The sequence below is a fragment of the Molossus molossus genome, unplaced genomic scaffold (assembly GCF_014108415.1).
Source record: "Molossus molossus isolate mMolMol1 unplaced genomic scaffold, mMolMol1.p scaffold_m16_p_4, whole genome shotgun sequence".
In the NCBI taxonomy this organism is placed as follows: Eukaryota; Metazoa; Chordata; class Mammalia; order Chiroptera; family Molossidae; genus Molossus; species Molossus molossus.
In genome coordinates, this window is record NW_023425377.1 from 112,396,473 (window position 1) to 112,415,399 (window position 18,927).

Genomic DNA, 18,927 nt, shown 5'->3' on the forward strand with positions numbered 1-18,927 from the left:
GTGGTATCTGGGGTGTCCCCGGTTGAGATCTGGCATCCTTGATCAGCTGTCGGGTCTGTTCTCTCAGCCTCTGGATTGCCTGCAAAGAGCTGAGGAGGTTATGGTTACCCAGGTTGGCTAAGACCTCGTCCCCGATTTTGGGTAGACTAGGGGGAGGTTGGCCAAACGATTTCAAATGGGGTGAAACCCTTAAGGGGTACAACGCACACGAAGGAGGGCAAAAGGAAGGCGCCTTACCCAGTTGTCGCCCGTCTCAAGGTGGAGCTTCAAGTTTCCTTTAATGTCCTATTCATTCTCTCTACCTGTCCTGACCTCTGAGGCCTGTAGGCACAATGCAATTCCCAAGTAATCCCTAAAGCTTTAGCTAACAATTTTGTGGTTTGAGCAATGAATGCTGGGCCATCGTGGGACCCCAGAGCTAGAGGGAGGCCAAATCGGGGGACTATCTCAGAGCAGTAACGGGGCTACCGTGGTTGCAGTTTCAGTCTTGGTAGGAAAAGCCTCAGTCCAGCTGGAGTAGGTATCTATGAAAACAAGCAGATATTTACAGCCGTATTGGCCAGGGGCGACCTCAGTAAGGTCAGTTTCCCAGTGGTCACCAGGAGCTGTGCCTCGTTCTCGGGCCCCGAGGTCTGTTGTTTCCCGAGGGTGAGAGTTGACTTGGGAACAGGCAGGGCATCTCCTTATTTCAGATTCTGTCCATCTGTTGAGGTTCGAGACATAAAAGTCCCGGGCTATGAGACTGGAGAGTGTAGTCTTGCCAAGGTGGGGGCCCTGATGGAGCTGAGAGATCAGCTCTCGGCCTAGGGCCGCAGGCAAGAGGATCCTCCCCTCGGGGAGAAGCCTCCAGCCGCGTGGCCCCTGGTTGCAGCTGAGCCTCCGTCCAAGTTCTCCCTCCTCTTGGGTACAGGAGGGCTCCTTGGGGAGGCTTTTCCCTGGAAGGACTGGAAGGATCTCTAGTGGCCCCACTGGTCTTAGGGCAGCCTCCTTGGCTGTCTGATCGGCGAAGGCGTTCTCCTTAGCTTCAGGGGTGTCGGAGTTCTGGTGGCCCCGACAGTGAATAATGGCCACTTTTGTTGGTAGCCAAATGGCCTCTAGGAGGGCAAGAATTTCTTCTTTATTTTTGATCTGGTTCCCTCCTGAGGTTAGGAGTCCCCTTTCTTGGCAGAGGGCCCCGTGGACATGGGCTGTGGCGAAGGCATAGCGGCTGTCAGTGTCGATGTTTACTGACTTGCCTTTCGCCCATCTTCAAGCCTGAGTGAGAGAAATTAGCTCAGCCTCTGAGCTGAAGTCCTGTGCCCTAGTGCTGGGCCCAGATGACCTTGTCTTGTGTGACTACCGCTGCTCCTGTATATAGGACTCCTTCATGGATGAAGCTGCTCCCATCTGTATAGAGAGCATGCTCTGGAGTTGGGAGAGGTTGTCAGTTAGGGCAGACCTCAGGTTATTTAGGGTCTCAGGAATGTCTGAGCAGTCATGAAGGGAGCCTGAGGGTCATTGTCAGGCAGCAGGGTGGCCGGGTTGAGGGCAGAGGTCCTCAGGAACTGGATTCGGGAGGAGTCTAAGAGGAGTACCTGGTATTGGGTGATCCGGGTGTTAGACATGCACCGGTCCGGAGGGCTCCTGAGGGGAGCCTCAACAGAGTGCGCCCCAGTAATCTGGAGGCCTTGCCCTAGAGTCAGCTCGGATGCTTCTTTAACTAGAACAGCAGTAGCTGCTATGGCTCACAGGTAGCTGGGCCAGCCGGGGGCTACCGAGTCTAATCTCTTAGATAAGTAGGCAACTGGTCTATTCCAGGGCCCTGATGATTGGGTTAGGACCCCTTGGGCAATGCCTCGAGTCTCGGAGACGAAGAGCTGACAGGGCTTAGTGATATCAGGCAGAGCTAGGGCCGCGCAGACATTAAGGCCATTTTTAGTTTCTCAAAGGCCTGTTGTAATGTTACCTTGGGTCCTGGGGGCCTAATCTGTAGGAGCCCCGGCCCCCTCATTCAGTGTCTTCCAGGAGGACGAGGTCCTTAGGTTCCTGTTGGGCCCCCCTCCTAGGACAGTCTTTCTTCCAATGGCCATGTTCTTTGCGGTAGGCACACTGGTTAGTGTCAAGAGGTGGCCGAGGTTTCTGTGGGGCTGGCCCTGTGTTTTTAGGCCTATTTCCCTGTTGTTCTTTCCGATTCTCCTGAAGAGGCTATGACTGCCTTTGTGACTCTTTCGGTACTGGCCGTTCTGGGTCGTCCCTGGTGTTAAATACGCTCTGAGCTATTTCAAGTAACTCACTAAGATTCTTTCCTTCGAACCCTTCTAGTTTCTGGACTTTCCTTCTAATATCTGGGGCTGACTGGGTGACAAAAGCAATATGAATTGCTTGTCTATTCTCAGGGCCTCCGGGTCTGTGGGAGTAAAGAGGCGATGAGCCTCCATGAGACGTTCCAGAAGGGCCGCTGGGGACTCCCCTGCGGTTTGAACAGTCTCGCTTACCTTAGACGGAGGAGTTGGCTTTTTGGCGGCTCCGCGGAGGCCCTGGAGTAGAGATGGGTGATGCTGGGTTAAAGCCTCCTTACCTTGATCAGTGTTCGGGTCCCAGTTGGGTCGGGTAGTTGGCAGGTAGGCTACTATTTGGGCCGGATCTGTGAGGGGTTGGCCGTGTGGCCCGAGGACGGATTTTGCTGCCTCTCTGTGGACCCTGCCCCTCTCCTCGGAGGTGAACAGGACCTGCAACAACTGCTGACAGTCATCCCCAGTGGGCTGATGGGTGTGGAAGACTGTCTCTACGAGAGAGATTAAACCTCGGGGTTCATCAGAGAAGGAGGGGTTCTGTTTTTGCAATTATACAGATCACTAGTTGTGAAGGGGACGTAGACCATGAAGGGCCGAGTCTGGTCCCCACCCGGTGGTGGAGCAACCTGCCGGAGGGGCAGGACGGCAGCCGAGGAGCCTGGCGCCTGCGGAGGGTTAGAAGGGGTGTCGCCACGGGTATGGGGGGGACTGAGCAGCTGAGGGGCTTCAGCCTCTCCGGCCACGGCAGCGGCAGGTGGTGGAGGCCGATGAGGGGGTGGCCCCACAGGGTCAGTGAGGGGTCTTCTGGGGGATCTGAAGGAACAAGGTAAAGCCTCCCGGAGGGAGGAGGAGCCAAGGGCTTCTGAGGCTTCCGCGGAGGCTGAGCAAGTAAAATCTTCTCCCTGATAGGGCACGAACATTTCTTAATATAATTAGGCTTGTCAGGAGCTAGGTCAATCCAAACATCAGTGTAAGGAGTTTGGTCTGGGTGTCCGGGAGTCCCATAGATGGCGCCTCAAACTGCAAACAAAGAGCCTACATCAAAAGTGCCCTGGGAGGGCCAATCGACCCGAAAAGTGGGCCACTCCAATTCGCACAAAGTGCGCAGGGATCCAGGATCCACGGTGACATTGTGACCTGAGGCGCACTTGGAGAGATCTGAGAGGTTATCAAGAAGGCATTGAAGAGGAGTCTTAGGTCCTGAAGGTCCCTGGCCCATTTTGAAGGACACCGGCCAGCACAACACAGAAACACAAAACACAAATGGACAAACAAATAAGACAGACGAAAAGCCAGACAAACTGAACCAGGGCCAAGAACGACGTCTCGCTATGGCCCTGGGGCTGGACCTATGTGCTGCATCCAGCAGATCCACTTCCCCTCACTCTGCAGAGTTTTCAGAAACAGACTTACTGGGGGACACCCCGTCTGCTGAACCTGGGCCCAGGCTTTCCAGACGCTCTCTAGAGGGAATTTGGAATGGACACAATTCCAGGGAGAATGGTGTCAGGGTGGAGGAACGTCTCTCCGAGGCCTTGCCCTAGACCACTGGTCCGCTCCTGGGATGGACCTGGAGTCTGAGGAGGTCAGTAGCTAGGGGTGGGGGACCTCGTTTGTCTATCTCACTGGGGCCTCCAAATGTTGTAGACCAACAAGACAGACCACTCAGACTCCGAACTGGGTTCAAATGAAGAGAGCTTTATTAGCCATGTGGCTACTGTCCCGAGCTCAGGGGGTGGGCTGCTTATACAGTTGTCTTAGCCCCTGTTAAGTACTGGGCTAAGGGTCTGCAAGCAAGCGAGCATGTACAGAAGCGGGTATCTGCGGTTAGCCATTATGTCTGAGGGGTGAGCAGTTCTATTTGCACAATACAGTGGTCAGCTCCGGCTGATGCCTGTCTCCCTCCTACCTAGTTCCTGTAAGCCCCTGGGGGTCCAGGGCAAGGGCTACCAAGTGGGAAATTTTTAACTACAAGATTTCACAGCACTTTAGCTCTATGTTGGCTTGTTTTAGTGCCCTGTTGTCTGTCCTTCACACTTGATTGAGAAAGAACATAATATAAAAGCTATTATAATAATTGTTAAAAGCTGTAAAAAAAAAGTACAAATGTATTTATTAAGCCAAATAAGAGTCTCATTCTAATTATTTAGCACACAGAAAAATGTTTAGTACACATGCAAATTCACAAACTCTTCATTATAACTCGGCGTCTCCTCCGGGATTCACTGCTCAAAGACAATTACTGTTCCATGGTGATAGGCTGCATGTGGCGTTGGTTTGATTTGTCCATCTTACACTTCTAAGGTATCTATTGTCATATTATCTGGTTCCCGGTGGTCCCCAAAGTTGTCCTCAGCCCTGCTCCCAGACCCCAGAGGTATACAGGCTTCAAGGCTAAGTTTCTCTCTCTCTCCCTCCTTCCCTCCCTCCCTCCCTCCCTCCCTTCCTTTCTTCCTTTTTAAAACCACTGAATAAGTTTTAATGCTTGGCCTGGGAGCAGTAAAAGCGATACTCAAGCCGCAAGTAGTTGGTCCTTAAATATCCTTTCTAACTACAAACCATGTCAGGCAACGTTACATTTCCTGTTGGCCATGAGGGAGTCAGAGAACTATCAGAACAGTCATTTATGTGGTGAAATATAAGTATATTGTTGAGTAAAATACAGCTATGGGAAGTTAAACAAACCTACAGTGTGTTAAATAAATCTACAGCTTGAAAGAGGATTGCTCGTTAATGCAGAGCTGATCAAATCTGCAGTACTGAGGAAAATCAAGGGTAAAATCTCCACATGAAAGGATCGAGAACAAAGACAGCACCCTTCCTTTAAATGCATGTTAATCATGGACAAATGTAACATGAAAATTGTCCTGGTTTTATCTTCACAGGCTATGGACACCCTAGCAATACCCTTTATCGTTGCTTATCTTTCTTTCTCCACAAAGATGACGGGTACTGCTGGGTAATGTATAAATTGCGTTTGGATCAGTGGTTAATGACACATAATTCTTATTTTCATGTATTTTTGTAAAGCTTATAACCTTGGAATAGCTATACACCAACTCTCAATTTCTTAAATGACTCCAGTAAATCATTTCTATTTATGCAGTTCTAATGGCCACCTACTTAAATTTTACATTCTCATTAGCCCCAGGAACATTCGTTTTCCAAGCAAAATTGGTTTTACTCTCTTATCTTCGACTCAGGGCGCTGCTAAGGTGTATTCTCTGTCTGGCCTAGATAGAACCGTAGGCTTTTCCATTTTCCCCAGTCCCTTGAATTTTCTGAAGTTGTTTTTATGACATCAAGATCAAGTACACTGACGTTATAAAACCAGTTTAAGATGGCAAGAACCTTGAGATATTCAGAGCCTTTGTAAACTATTGTTTGTGTTTGTTATACCCTCTTTGCACTTAGTGACAAGCAATGGAGAGACAGACATTATGAGCCCAGATCTTGGGTGTTGCTCTGGATAAAATTCTAAATAAAACCCTAGGTACATGTTTCAAAGGTATTTAATTAGAATTTTTTTTTTTTTTTTTGGTACGTGCCCCTAACGGTCACCGAACCTGGGACTCTCTGGTCTGTAGGCCAACACTCCATCCACTGAGCCAAACCGACCAGGGCTAATTAGAAAATTTTTTTTTTTATCCTCACCTGAGGACATTTTTTCATTTTTTGTTCAGATAGAGTGGGAGGGAGAGAGAGGAAGGGAGAGAGAGAAACATCGATGTGAAAGGGGCACATCGAGTGGCTGCCACCTGCACAACCCAACCGGGGCCAGGGATCAACTGCAACTGAGGTGCGTGCCCTTAGCAGGAACCGAACTCGGGTCTCTCTGGACCGCAGGCCGATGCTCTAACCGCTGAGCCAAACGGGCCAGGGCTAGAAAATTTAAGTGAAGAAATTGTCACAAGTGATTTTGAGAGTATAAAGCACTGAATTAGCCATTATGCTGCTTAGAAAAGTGAAGTCAGTGAGAAAATATTTATATCCTTTCACGTCAAAAATGTCAGTTACAGCGATGCTGATTCATCGCTGGACCTTGTCAATCTGCTGACTCTGAAAGGGACACTGTTCTTCTCTCCTAGTCGCCCGTCTGTGTAGACGGGGTGACTGGTGTAACCCGTGGACTCTCTTGGCCTTTTATACCTTGGGTGAGGTAAGTGACCTATCTGATTGGTGCCTTGGTAAATACAAAGTTCTCTTTGTTCCATTTGAAAGCAAGTTTGCCCACAAATTCCTTTCTGTTTTCTGTGCCATGAAACAGGAAATTTCCTCCAGGTGGGTAGAGATGGTTGCCCTGGTTCAGTTGCCTGGGACAATGTAGATAACTGTGATTTAGGTGTTAAGTTCATGAAATTCATTGGCTCCCGTGCCCTCCCTCCCAGCCTTTATTAATAGTGAATGTTTTATACTGGCCTCCATTTGTTACTTTGTTCCTATGTGTTCAGAACTTACGCAGAGGGAAGGACAGAAAAACACCAGCATTTACTGAATAATAAAGAACTTTGCAATAGTACTGTTTCCTTCATATTTTAAAAGAATTGCTAGACTGTTACCCAGTTATCTACTTCTGTGTAACAAACCACCTCAAAGCGAAGTGGCTTGAAATGGTCTCTTATTGTTGCTCGTGATTGTCTGCGTTGACCGGGCTCCGTTGGGCAGGTCCTACCTACTGTTTCTCATGTGGGTGCACTCCCAGGGTGGCTGGGGCTGGGTGGGACCATGACTCCGAAGTCTGGCACCTCGGCTGAGACAGCAAGGTCAGCTCTCTTTGTCCATGGGGTCCTTCACATGGCCACCGAGGGCTTCCTCACAAAGAGGACATGGGGGTCTTCTGGTAGGTAGGTTTCCTACTCGGTGATGGGCTTCTGCCTTCGTATGTGTTTCAAGACTAGGCCGGCGCTGTGAGGCTCCTTCTGACCTGGCCTTGGAAGTCATGACGCATCACTTCTGCTGCGTTTTCCAGAGCGTGCGGGACCCGTCCAGGTTCAATGTGGCAGGGACCCGCAAGGACACTGGGCACGGGAGGGTCAGTCACATCTGGAATGTTGAAAACATGGACATGTGCTATAGGAAACTTTAGTTATTAGGATGTTTATTAGAAAGAAATGTACCTGTTTGCCGAAATTTGTAATCGCTTGTCACAGGAAGCGGAAATCTCCTGACCATCTAACGATGATTAAATGCTGACTGTGATTTCATTCAAAACACCACAATGTATTCCATATGTTTAAAAGCCTGTGGTTTTTTTTCAGTTTGAAAACCATGTGAAAGACTTTCTTCCTTGTGTTACAGCTTTTTTCATTTAAATAAGTTATTCTGCCAATTTAATTAAATTAATTAATTAATTTATTTATTTATTTTTGTTACAGGTGTTTCTCCTTTTCCCCCACTGATACCCCCCACCCCCGCCGCCAATTTAATTTTAAAGCACAACACGGAATCCATTTTTTTCCACAGCAGGAAAAACTTAAAAATGTCAACTGCTTCTATGACCACAAGGAGATGCTAATAGCAGAGCTGGGGATGCTGCAGTCTCTCGAGTCAGCGTCGGGAAGAGGGACCCGGAGAGCAGTGTGCAGGAGAGTCCTGAGCGACCAGAGGGTGTCTCCAAACCTGCGGCTGGGTAAGAAGAGAGCAAGCACCTGGCTTCAGTCTGACCCTCACCCTGTAAGGTCTATCCCACGCCTGTCCCACGGATCGGTTTCCAGAGCACGGCACACGATCTGGAAAGACCAAGAGAGAAGGCAGAGTGTCCCCTGAGCGACTGAGATTTAGGGCCAATAAACAGGAACCAAGTTATTAGGACTGGAATTTATTGCAGGAGTGTGTGTCTCGGTTTTAATAAGGTAATTATAGCCACTGTAATATATAAAGCACCAAATATTAGTGTCTTTTTTTAAAAAAATAAGGGAACTTTATTTTCCACTGAAGTTTTAAATGGATGTTTCTGATGGATGAATGTCTCTCCTAGCAGGGACTCAGAAACCCATGCCCTCTCCATCTTACGACTGTCCGTTTCATCAGGAGGGTTTCAAGGTTGTCATGCCCATCCGCACACAGCGGGCAAGAGGGGCAGAACCGAATGAAGGGCTCGCGAGCAGGAGATATGGGCCAGGGATGGAAGTGACACGCTGACGTCGATCACAGACCTCAGTGGCATGGCTGAAGCTGACCGGGAGAAGGAACATTATCTCAGCCATGCCAGAGATAATGGGCTCTGTGACTTGCTCTGTGCCTGGAGGAGGAAAACAGGGCTTTGGTGAGTGGTTCACCAGCATGTACCACACTGTGGAACTGCAGTTAGAGGAAGAATTAGAAAGGCTCGGTACTGAACTGACTCTAAAGAACTCTGCGTGTTGCTATTCTTATGTTTCCTCTTTCTCCTCTGGTAAGAGAAGTCCCAGAGTCTTGGGAAGGGCTAAGTCAACCAGGAGGCTGAGTGACCCAGACTTATAGCTTAAAAAGACAAAAGAATGCCATGGAAGGATATTGCATATATAAAATTTAATGTTGACCAACACTGATTCTGCAAACCAAAAGGCTATGAATGGCATGGACAAAGAGAACCTAGGGGGGCATCAAATCAGCACTGTTGAAGAAGTGCATACTAGGTTGAGAGGCATATCAATAATTAAACAAATAGCTGCTCACAGAGACAATGCCATTACTTAAGAAAACTGGAATTTGGTCAGGGCTATCTCCCTTATAAAAACCAAGAAGAAATTTCTTCTTAAACCTAAAAATGTCCACTTCGTTAATTTTCCTAGTGAAGATGGACAACGCTGGTTGACTGATGGGCATTTATTTTACGTTTACTGCCCCCACCGGATTTGACTTTTCTATCAGCACACTAAAAAGCCACCACGGAAATCCGACTAATCTTCCATTTCACTCTATCAGCCTCAGGAGTTAAATAACAGTTATCTGTAACTTTTCCCTTTTGCAATGTTAAGCATATATGCATTTTAATCTTTGTTTTAAATTTACACTACTTCTGAGCTTTAAGGCAGTTACATTTTTCTAAATTAACTTATCATTTGCTTTGGGTAAAAAAAAAAAAAAAAATGCCCTATGGGTTTTGGTGACTCCTGTGTACAGGAAGCGCAGTGGGGTCTCAGACAGCGAGAGGACCAGGCAGAATCCTCCCGCGTGAGCGCCTTCTGCAAACCCTTCCGAAGGTGCCCAGGAACCGGAGCCTCTCCAAAGGGAGGGATGATACAGAGAGGACATATTCCAATAAGGCATCCGAGAGGCCAGCACCTTGTTTTCTTAACCAGTGTTCGTCCAACCCATTTTCTAAGCGTGTGGCTTTGCCGCACTTCAGGAGGGAGGGAGGGAATGGAAATGGTTGCTTAATTGCCCAGAAGAATTCCCTAGAGATGCTTCAGTAGTAGCAACTTGTCTTCCTCGGGTCATGATCCATGAATAACAAAACAATTGAAAATGAAAGTCAAACTGAAAACATTACCATGACATCTCCATTCAAAATCAAGCAAGGCACTGAAATAATTATGTGAATAAATCACACCTCTAACCACCCCCCCCAAATCCCCATCATTTCCAGAGCTCAGCTTGAAGCTTTCTAGTGCTTGAGAATAAAGTATTGTTTAATTATTTTCTTTGCTTCATTCGTGAATACATTCAGCCAAGGGATAAAATGTCAAGAAATATCCCATTTTCTCTACTCAACTGTCTCCCACCCCAGCCCATGTATCATTTTCCTTAGAGGCAACTTCTTGCTGTAAAAGGAGCCTTGGATTAAGAACCAGACCGCTTAGGTTCACACTGTCCCTCTAACCCTAGCTGTCATTTTTCTTATGAGTAAGTCACTCCATTTCTATGGTCCTCGCCTATCAAGTGAGGAAGATGGGATAATTGCTAAGACTTCCAACGACTATGATTCTATAATTCCATTTTGTCCTTTCAAAGAGAAAGCCCCTAACTGTAAGCTCCGCTGTGTTCGCATAGGTAGGCAGGGGTTATAAGTAAAGGAAGGGAACGCGGAATGGGCACATAGACGTAACGAAGCAGGGAGCTGAGTCGGACACCAAGCCCGCCCCACTGGAAGGCTGCTGCATTCTCGACTCCCCCGGGGACCGCTGCATCCTCAGCCCTCGGACCTGAGCCCCGAAGCCGGCAGGAAGGATGTTATGGGCCATTGACCAGGATCACTGAGAAGGGGGGATAAAACCACAGGGGGAATTGCTCTGCTGGCCCTGCCCAGTAGGAGCCCAGATGGCAGGAGGGGGGTGGATTCTGCTGGAACATTCTTGCTAGAAGCCAAGATGGTGACCCTAAGGAGCAGTCTCCAGACTGCAAAAAGGATCGGATTGGATGAGGAACCCGGGAAGGTCCAGGAAATGGGTTGGTTAGTGGGAGGATCCCAGCATAAGCCCTGGAAGGACTGGGAAATTGATTAGGTAGTTTAGAAGAGCACCTGATCATTCTCAAGCCCAAGATAGTCTGATCGGAACCTAACACAGGCCTGGCTTGCCTGTGCGTCCACGTTCTGTCTTCGCAGCAGCCACGTGGGCTCCAGGGTGGCTCCAGGCCCAAGCCTGGGTGAGCAACTCCACACCAGCAGGAGCACAGCCGGGAACAGAGACAGCCGCCTGGACATGCTGAGCCGGACTCAGCTCTGGCCGGAACTGAACCAGTGACCCCAAATCTCTGGACTTTGGTCCTTTTTCTGGGCTTTCTGAAGACAAGGCTGGACTTCTTCACAACTAAATGGACAGAGATGAGACTCTGGAACCTGAGGATGGTCTTTGTTTTCTATTCCAATAAATCTTATCACTACACCTTACCCTCCCGTTCTTGCCACTCTGTGGAAGGACCCCATTTCCCCCCGCAACAAAGGTGGCATCCAAAATGTAGGTCTCTGTTTTAAAACTTGGGTGGTTGACATTAAAGTCCCTTAGGCTGAGTCTTCACAAAATTCACTGAGAAGAATCTATTTTCTTTTGAGTTGTCATAGTATAACAATGCTAGGCTTTTCAAAAATCTGTCATCTGCCTTTGCATTCTCATAGAAAAAAATGTTTTCTTTTTGTATAGTGTTAAGTATCTGGGTAATGAAGACTAAACAAGCATGTTTTACCATACCTCAGTTAATGTTTATCCATATAAATGTGTGTGTGTGTGTACTTCTGATCATGTAAGATCATTAACATGAGAACACTTTGCAAGGTTTAAAGTATATTTGTCTTTGTGGACTGTGTTAGCATTCTATGATGTAGATCAAGCCAACTGTGCTCAAGTATGACTAGCAAATGTGCTTTCTTCTGCTGTTACGTTTTCAAACTAAATCTTCAATCTCTGTCCCTCCAGAGTCTCCTCACATCCTTTCTAGACGTATAAATTCACACTCTTCTCTCAGAGCTACGCAGATCTGGCCTTCCTGAGAATGGTGGCCAGAAGAAGTCAGACATACGCATCTAGATGGAATGATTGAGATATGAATGTGAATTGAAATGAAAGGAAGTGAATTTTTGGAGTGCCTAGAAATGCTTTAATTTATTTCAGAATAAATTACATTATTTTATCAAGGTATTATGTGCCTTTTAATAAAGATAATACAAAATACACCCCCCCCCCAAATGAATATATCATCTGTCACCTCTCTTGCGATCTATAATGGAGAAAGTGGACTACCTGATGACACGTGCATATTTCACAGTGACAATGGTACTCTCTCTCTTTTGTGTGCTGATGGGGTCACCTTTCAGGTGTTTCACAATCAGGGGCTTCAGTCCACACGTCTATGCAACATTGGCTTCTTTCTTGGTGAAGAAAGTTAAGCTAAGAGAGTTTTTCTGCAATTTCAAAGGTATAAAGTAATGATGGTAATAGGAGTTACATTTAATAGAAATTAGGTTTCAAGCACTGAAACTTCAGTTTCCTCAAGAAGTAATATAGCTCCTGAGTTCTCAACACTGTAGTACATGTTTTATACATATCATTTCTAATCTTGACAAAAATAGTATAGCTGTAAATTATTCCCATTTTATAGTTTCTGGAACTGGCACTTAGAAAGTTTAAATTTCTTCGGTGTCTCAGTTAGTAAATGATTGAAGCAGGAAATATACCCAGAACTGTCCAGCTCCACAATCTTCCAGCGTCTCAGCCTGTGCTGTCCGCGACAGTAGCCACCAGCCACAGGTGGTTTTTGAGTCTTTGAAACGTGACTGTCTAAAGTGAAACTTTGAAAGCTTCGTGTTAAAAAATTTTAACCATATCATTAATAGCGCTATGGTCTGAATGTTTATGTCCCCCCGCCAAATTCATGTGTTGAAATCCTAATGCCCAATGTGAAGGTATTAGGAGGTAGGGCCTTTGGGGGGTGCTTGGGTCATGAGTGTGGAGCCCTCATGACTGGGATCAGTGCCCTAACCAAAGAGACCCCAGAGCGGAGCTCATGCTCCCTCTGCCACGTGAGGGTACAACGAGAAGTCCTCGCCCCCAGGACTCACCTGACCGCGCCAGCAACCTGACTTGGACGTCCAGCCTCTAGAATCAAACTGGGACCTCTCGGTCCATGGGATGATGCTCAATCCACTGAGGCACACTGGCTGGGCATTACAGGCTTTTTATTAACTCCAAGAATTCAAATTAACTTAGTATATCTAATCATTACTCTTTAAAATCTTAAGGGCACATTTCTAGAACTGAGTTACCAGTTTCCATTGTTTATAAACCACTCAGTTTGTACCATTTTGTTACAGCAGCCTCAACAGACTAAGAAAAATAGTTGTTTTTTTTTTATACCGATCACCTGATGAAAAGTAATATTGTAGATATTTGGGTTAAATATAGTATTAAAATTAATTTCATCTTTTTAATGTAGAAGATTTAATCTAGAAGATTTAAAATTAAATAATGGTATTTGGCCTAGCTGGTGTGGCTCACCGGTTGAGCATCGACTCATGAACCAGGGGGTCACTGGTTGGATTCCTGGTCAGGGCACTTGCCAGGTTGTGGGCCCATTCCCCAGGGGGGGCAATAAGGAGGTGGCCAATCAATGTTCTCTCTCATCGACGTTTTCTCTCTCTCCCTCTCCCTTCCTCTCTCTTGAAAATCAATAAAGAAATATATTTAAAAAAATAATAATGGTGTTTGTAGCTTACGTTGTACTTCTGTGGGTAGCACAGCTCTATCCCGCATTAGCTTTTATACAGACCCATAACACAGATGACATCCTCACCATTATAATCTCACAGGTTTGAGCCCAAACCAATACTGGTGCCTAAAAATATGTATTGAAATTGAAATAGCTTCCTAACACTCTGTTAATAACAGGCTTTTAAATATATAGAGATGGTGTTTTTATTGATTTTTTTTTTTTTTTAAGAGAGAGGAAAGGAGAGAGATAGAAACATCGATCTGAGAGAGAAACATTAATTGGCTGCTTCCTGCATGCCCCCTACTGGGGATCAAGCCTGCAACCCAGACATGTGCTTTTTTTTAAACATTTTTTTTTTTTCTTTATTGATTCTTAGAGAGAGAGTAAGGAAGAGGGAGAGAGAGATAAAAATATCGATGAGAGAGAACATCGACTGGCCGCCTCCTGCATGCCCCCCACTGGGGATCAGGCCCACAACCTGGGCATGTGCCCTGACCAGGAATCGAACCAGCGACCTCTTGGTGCATGGGTCGATGCTCAACCACTGAGCCACACCAGCCTGGTGGCATGTGCTTTGACCAGGAATCAAACTGGGACCTCTCAGTCCATGGGATGATGCTCAATCCACTGAGGCACATTGACTGGGCATTACAGGCTTTTTATTAACTCAAAGAATTCAAATTAACTTAGTATATCTAATCATTACTCTTTAAATTATCTTAAGGGCACATTTCTAAAACTATTACTCATTAACGTTCATTTCTAAACAGTCTGAATTAGATTGGTAAATTAAATGCTCTCTTTTAAAAAATATCTTTGTTCCTTGAGGACTTCCTCTAAAGACAATTTTTAAAAAAGAAAAGGAAAGATAAAATTATGCTGGCTAATGGAGAAAGGATCCAAGATCCATGATTTTCCAGTCAATGAAACTGTACCAAATTTGTTGCTGGGTTTGAGGCCAGTATTATTCAATTACAAAATAATAATATCTATGAAAAAAATTCAGCCCAAAATATAAGACAAGCCATCTTGACTGGAATAGGAATTAGTCCGAAAAAGTCTCACAATTGAAGTGATGTCATAGAAATCCTTACTGACATTTCTCATTGTCCTACATTCCTTTAACATTGTGAAAAGAAACACCTCTCACGAACTGTGTTTCGTAATCAGACTGCTGGCCCCTAAGGAATACGTTCCATCCACGAACCTGGGCAGCTGCTTCATCTGTGAGCTTGGGCTTTAAGCATCAGAGCTAGACTCAAGGTCGATGTTATGACATGGTTCCTTTGCCCACACTCATCTATTTGTTCAATGGGAATTGTGTTTTGAGAGTCTACGCTGTGCCTGGTACTGCTATCGGTGCTAGGGATGATCAGTAAAAAAATAAGTAATCTCGGCCTGGTTGGGTGGCTCAGATGGTTGGAGCATCGTCTGTACACCGAAAGGTTGCAGTTGGATTCCTGGTTGAGGCACGCACAGGAGACAATGGATCTATGTTTCTCTCTCTCTCCCTTCCTATCTCTCTAAAATCAATGAAAAACAAACAACAAAACAAGACAAAACATAACCTCAGGCGAGGATTAAAAATAATAATATACGATTAAAAATGTATAAAATAAAATAACGCTCCACTCTCCTGGAATTTTAAGAGTTATATAGTGTGGGAACTTCCTGGTTTGGATCATAAACACCATGGAAGGAAGTTACCAAAGTCCCAGGACTACTAGAAGAATCAGCGTTATAAAATAAATGCTTATTATCATCATCAACTGGATTATATCTGTTCAGCAGGCACTGAGTTAAGTCCTTTCATATGTATTATCTAATGTAATAATAGATATAAAATGATGAGTGCTGGTAAAAAGTCACGGAAAGATTTGAGTTCATTTAAACTGTTTTTTCTGCACACAAAAACAATCGAATTCCCTGAAATCACACAACAAGCTTGTATGAGATATAAAGCAATGACCAGGATCAGGTCAGTGATCTTAGACAGGACAAAGAAACTGAGGAAGTGGGGAGGGGCACATATGGCTTGAAATATTAGACATTCGTTTTCAACCTCCCCTTCATCAGACGCATCCTGAAGTCATTTACCACGTGTGCAGCATTGCCTGGCAAGCGGAAAAAGGAACGCCATCATTCTTGCAGCACAGTGGATATTCCTAGGCTAGAGAAGCTATGGAATAAACCATAATCACAAGCCCTGGTAAGATCTTGCCTTGGCACTGACTAGCCGGATAAACTCCAAAACATGGCTTGTGCTGTCAGAGCCTCTGGGCTCTCACTGGTAAAATAAAGGCATCGACAGGCTCGCTAGCATTCTGTGCTGTTAATCCTAAACATAAGGGCTTCATAACAAACACTTCTTAAGTCTGACAACAAAATGTTTTTCAGTCGTCCTCTCTACTTCTGGAAAATCCTACACTGGAGAACCAAAGACTTTAATATTTCATAGAAAAACATAGCATTAAAGAGAAAGAATACTTCATTTAGCTTAAAGGAATCCAGCTTTGGAACAAGAGTTCTCTTGGCCACATTTTATAAAGCAGATAAACGTGCACTTCTTTTTAAAGGGCCCCTTTATTAGCTTCATGTAAGATCCCAGGGAAAATATATTTTTACGATTTTTAAGGGGACAATGTGAATTCAGTCTCCCACTACCACAAATGATGCAGTCGAGTTTCTCACATTTGGGGAAACCGCAGGGGTCAGCACACCCAGAGTGCAATGGGTGAACCTCACTGGGAAAACCACCTTCCTGATCATGGTGTCTCCCCTGCCAGGTAAGGGTCTCTTTATACAATTTCAGTTTTAAAAAGTCAAAATAGATATAGATATACATATGCATATGCATATACATATAGATGGATATAGACAGGTATAGATCAAGTTTCCTGGAGAAAAGTTGAAGGTATGAAGATAGTGTTTTTCTGAGTCTGTTGAATCTTTCTGAATCCTTTGTTCTTTATGTGTGATGATAACTTTGCACTAATTCCCTAGTGAAGAAAGCATCATGGAATTGAAGAAAGAAGGGCTGTCTGGTTGCTTCTCTGAGATGCTAATGTTGTCCCTGGGAAGTCACTTGTCAGAGGAGACAGTGATTCACTTGAACATTTGCCACCTTAATCTGGGATTTCATCTTCCTTTGGATAATTTTTCATGTCATTGGTATTGTTAGCTTCTTTTACAAAATCTTCATGAACTATTATATGGGCAACACATTGCTAGATCTTTCAAGAAAAGATTTTGACCATTTGTTACCATTCACTGACTTGCTAAGTTTAAATATTCTTTGAGAAACAATTTTACTAATCTTATTTTTCACTCAATGTTTTGCTGTTTTGTGTTTGACTATTTACATATGTTTGGGGGAAAAAATGGACATAGAATTCCAGTTGAAGCAGAAAATCTAGAGCTACTTAAAACTCTCAGTACGACATCCCTATCACCGCTGCCTGTGTTCAGTCACTGGTATAAATGCCTGGTGGACACGGATGGGACCATATGAAACGCCAGGTAGAAGACTCACCAACCCCGCTTAGGCACCTACGGTCAACAGTGGTTGATGCCAGGGAGAATTACTTAGCTTTGCTTAAAAGCATATTTCTTTTCTTTTCTAATCTTAAAAAATATGATCTTAGGAGATAATTTGGAGACTACAAAAATGTATCACCAAATTGCTTTGAAAATATTTTGAACAAATTAACATTGCCAGAAGCGTTATGTAAAAATTATCTTTCAGAGCATTCTCTCTAACATTGGGAACTATCTTCTTTTAATTGTCAGTTTAATAAAGTCTTGTGTTTTTAAATGCACATCTTTGTTTACTAGTGAGCTTAAATGTGAAGTAATGCGTTTAGTTCTTCTTTTGAGAATTTCTTGCTCAGCTTTTTCTGGCTTTTCTTTGGGGGATGCTTATCACTTAGCATGGGTTCTTTAAGGCTATTTTTAATGGAGATAATATTTAGAAGCCGGTAAAGCACATCACTTTTATTCTCAAAGATCCCTACTTCCTTATCACATCCCAGAGCTCTGAGTTAGGTACACCTGGAGGATGTAGAAACATGTATTTATTCCATGGATTTTGGAGAGAATTCCCACCTGTGCCCTTCATACGAGAGCTAACCCAGGAGGCTTCCTGCTATAGCACTGGAGGAGACAGCAAAGAGAATGGACGAACCTTCTCTTCCAGGACAAGAGGTGTGAGAAAGAAGGGATAGAGCAGTAAAGGAAGAAGGTCATCGTAAGAGGTCTATGTGTCCTCACTCCAGGCCCCCAGTGATTCACCTCCCAGGAGATTAACGCTTTTGTCTTTAGAAATATACAGTTAGGCAACACATGTGATTAGATTAAAAAAATGTGCTCATGTTACAGATACAGGAAGTGATTGTAAGCCCCCTATTTTACCTCCAGATACTCTCATCTTCACAGGTCATTTTCCTTTTGTGCTCTCAAGCCGCCTCTACTTCCTATGATCTCATAACTTCAGAGGTAATGAGTCCTCAGATAGATCCTGACTTTTGTCCCAGTGAGTAGTTTGAGCTTAATGTGCCGACACCCTTCATGGGAGTCCCTGATTCTGGCCATTTGCCACCGGTTGATAAACCCTTGCCTACCGTGGCCTCTTCACCCAGTCCAAGTACTTTTCTGTTTCCTCAGTAGGCACACGGGCACCTCTGTGTCCCTTGCTTGACATGCACAAGCTGGTGGGACCCAGAAGCACTTCCTGAGTGTCTCTCTCACGGTCTGACGTCACTTCTGAGCCCTCACTCCAGCACCAGGTGTACTTCTCCAGCGCATTGCAAGGCACTCACCACATGGTCTACTCCATAACCTCTTGGACGTTTTAAATTTGCTCCCCAAGAAGCAGACTCAAGGGATGTGGGGATAGAGTGGGAGATAGTGATGGATAATTCACAAGTCTACCTTCTCTACTTCTATCTTCTTTGCCATTCCCAAAATTCCTTGGGTCAAAAGGAGTGCACATATCCTTTCTCTAGAGATATTTCCCTTTTACTCTCTAGGACTTTACGATTCATGGCTGAGTATTTAGATGAAGTGTCACCAATCAGAAATAGGAATTAACAGGGGAAAAAATAACATTTCTGTTACATAATTCAAGATAAAAATCATATCCATCATGTTTATAACAAATATTGTCCTAAAAATGTATTTTCATTTTCATTGATGTTATTATGAACAAAAAAGTTTTATTTTTATGCAGAAAAATATAGGAATTTTTCTTTATAATTTTTAAAACTATATCTTAAATGTTTGTGAAACCTTCTATTCAGATATCAGAAGAATGTTCATATTATGTATAGCATTTTACAATATTATTTTTATATAAACTTTTAATATAGCTAGAATTTATCATGATACATGGTATGAACTAAAAATTAAATGTTATAATTTTCTAGATAATCATGTATTGCCTGCAATCATTTAATGAATAGTCCTCCATTCTCTAACAGTTGTTGTTTCCTTTATCACAAAAAAATAATATGAATGATGGGTTATCTAT

At 44.5% G+C, this 18,927-nt stretch overlaps 1 non-coding gene across 1 annotated transcript; it reads right to left on the minus strand.

Annotated features, from left to right (window-relative positions):
- Positions 1-16,032: 16,032 nt before the first annotated feature.
- LOC118616684 lies at positions 16,033-16,194 on the minus strand. The gene has a single exon (XR_004956664.1). It is a non-coding gene; the product is annotated as a U1 spliceosomal RNA (small nuclear RNA).
- Between the last annotated feature and the right edge of the window lie 2,733 nt (positions 16,195-18,927).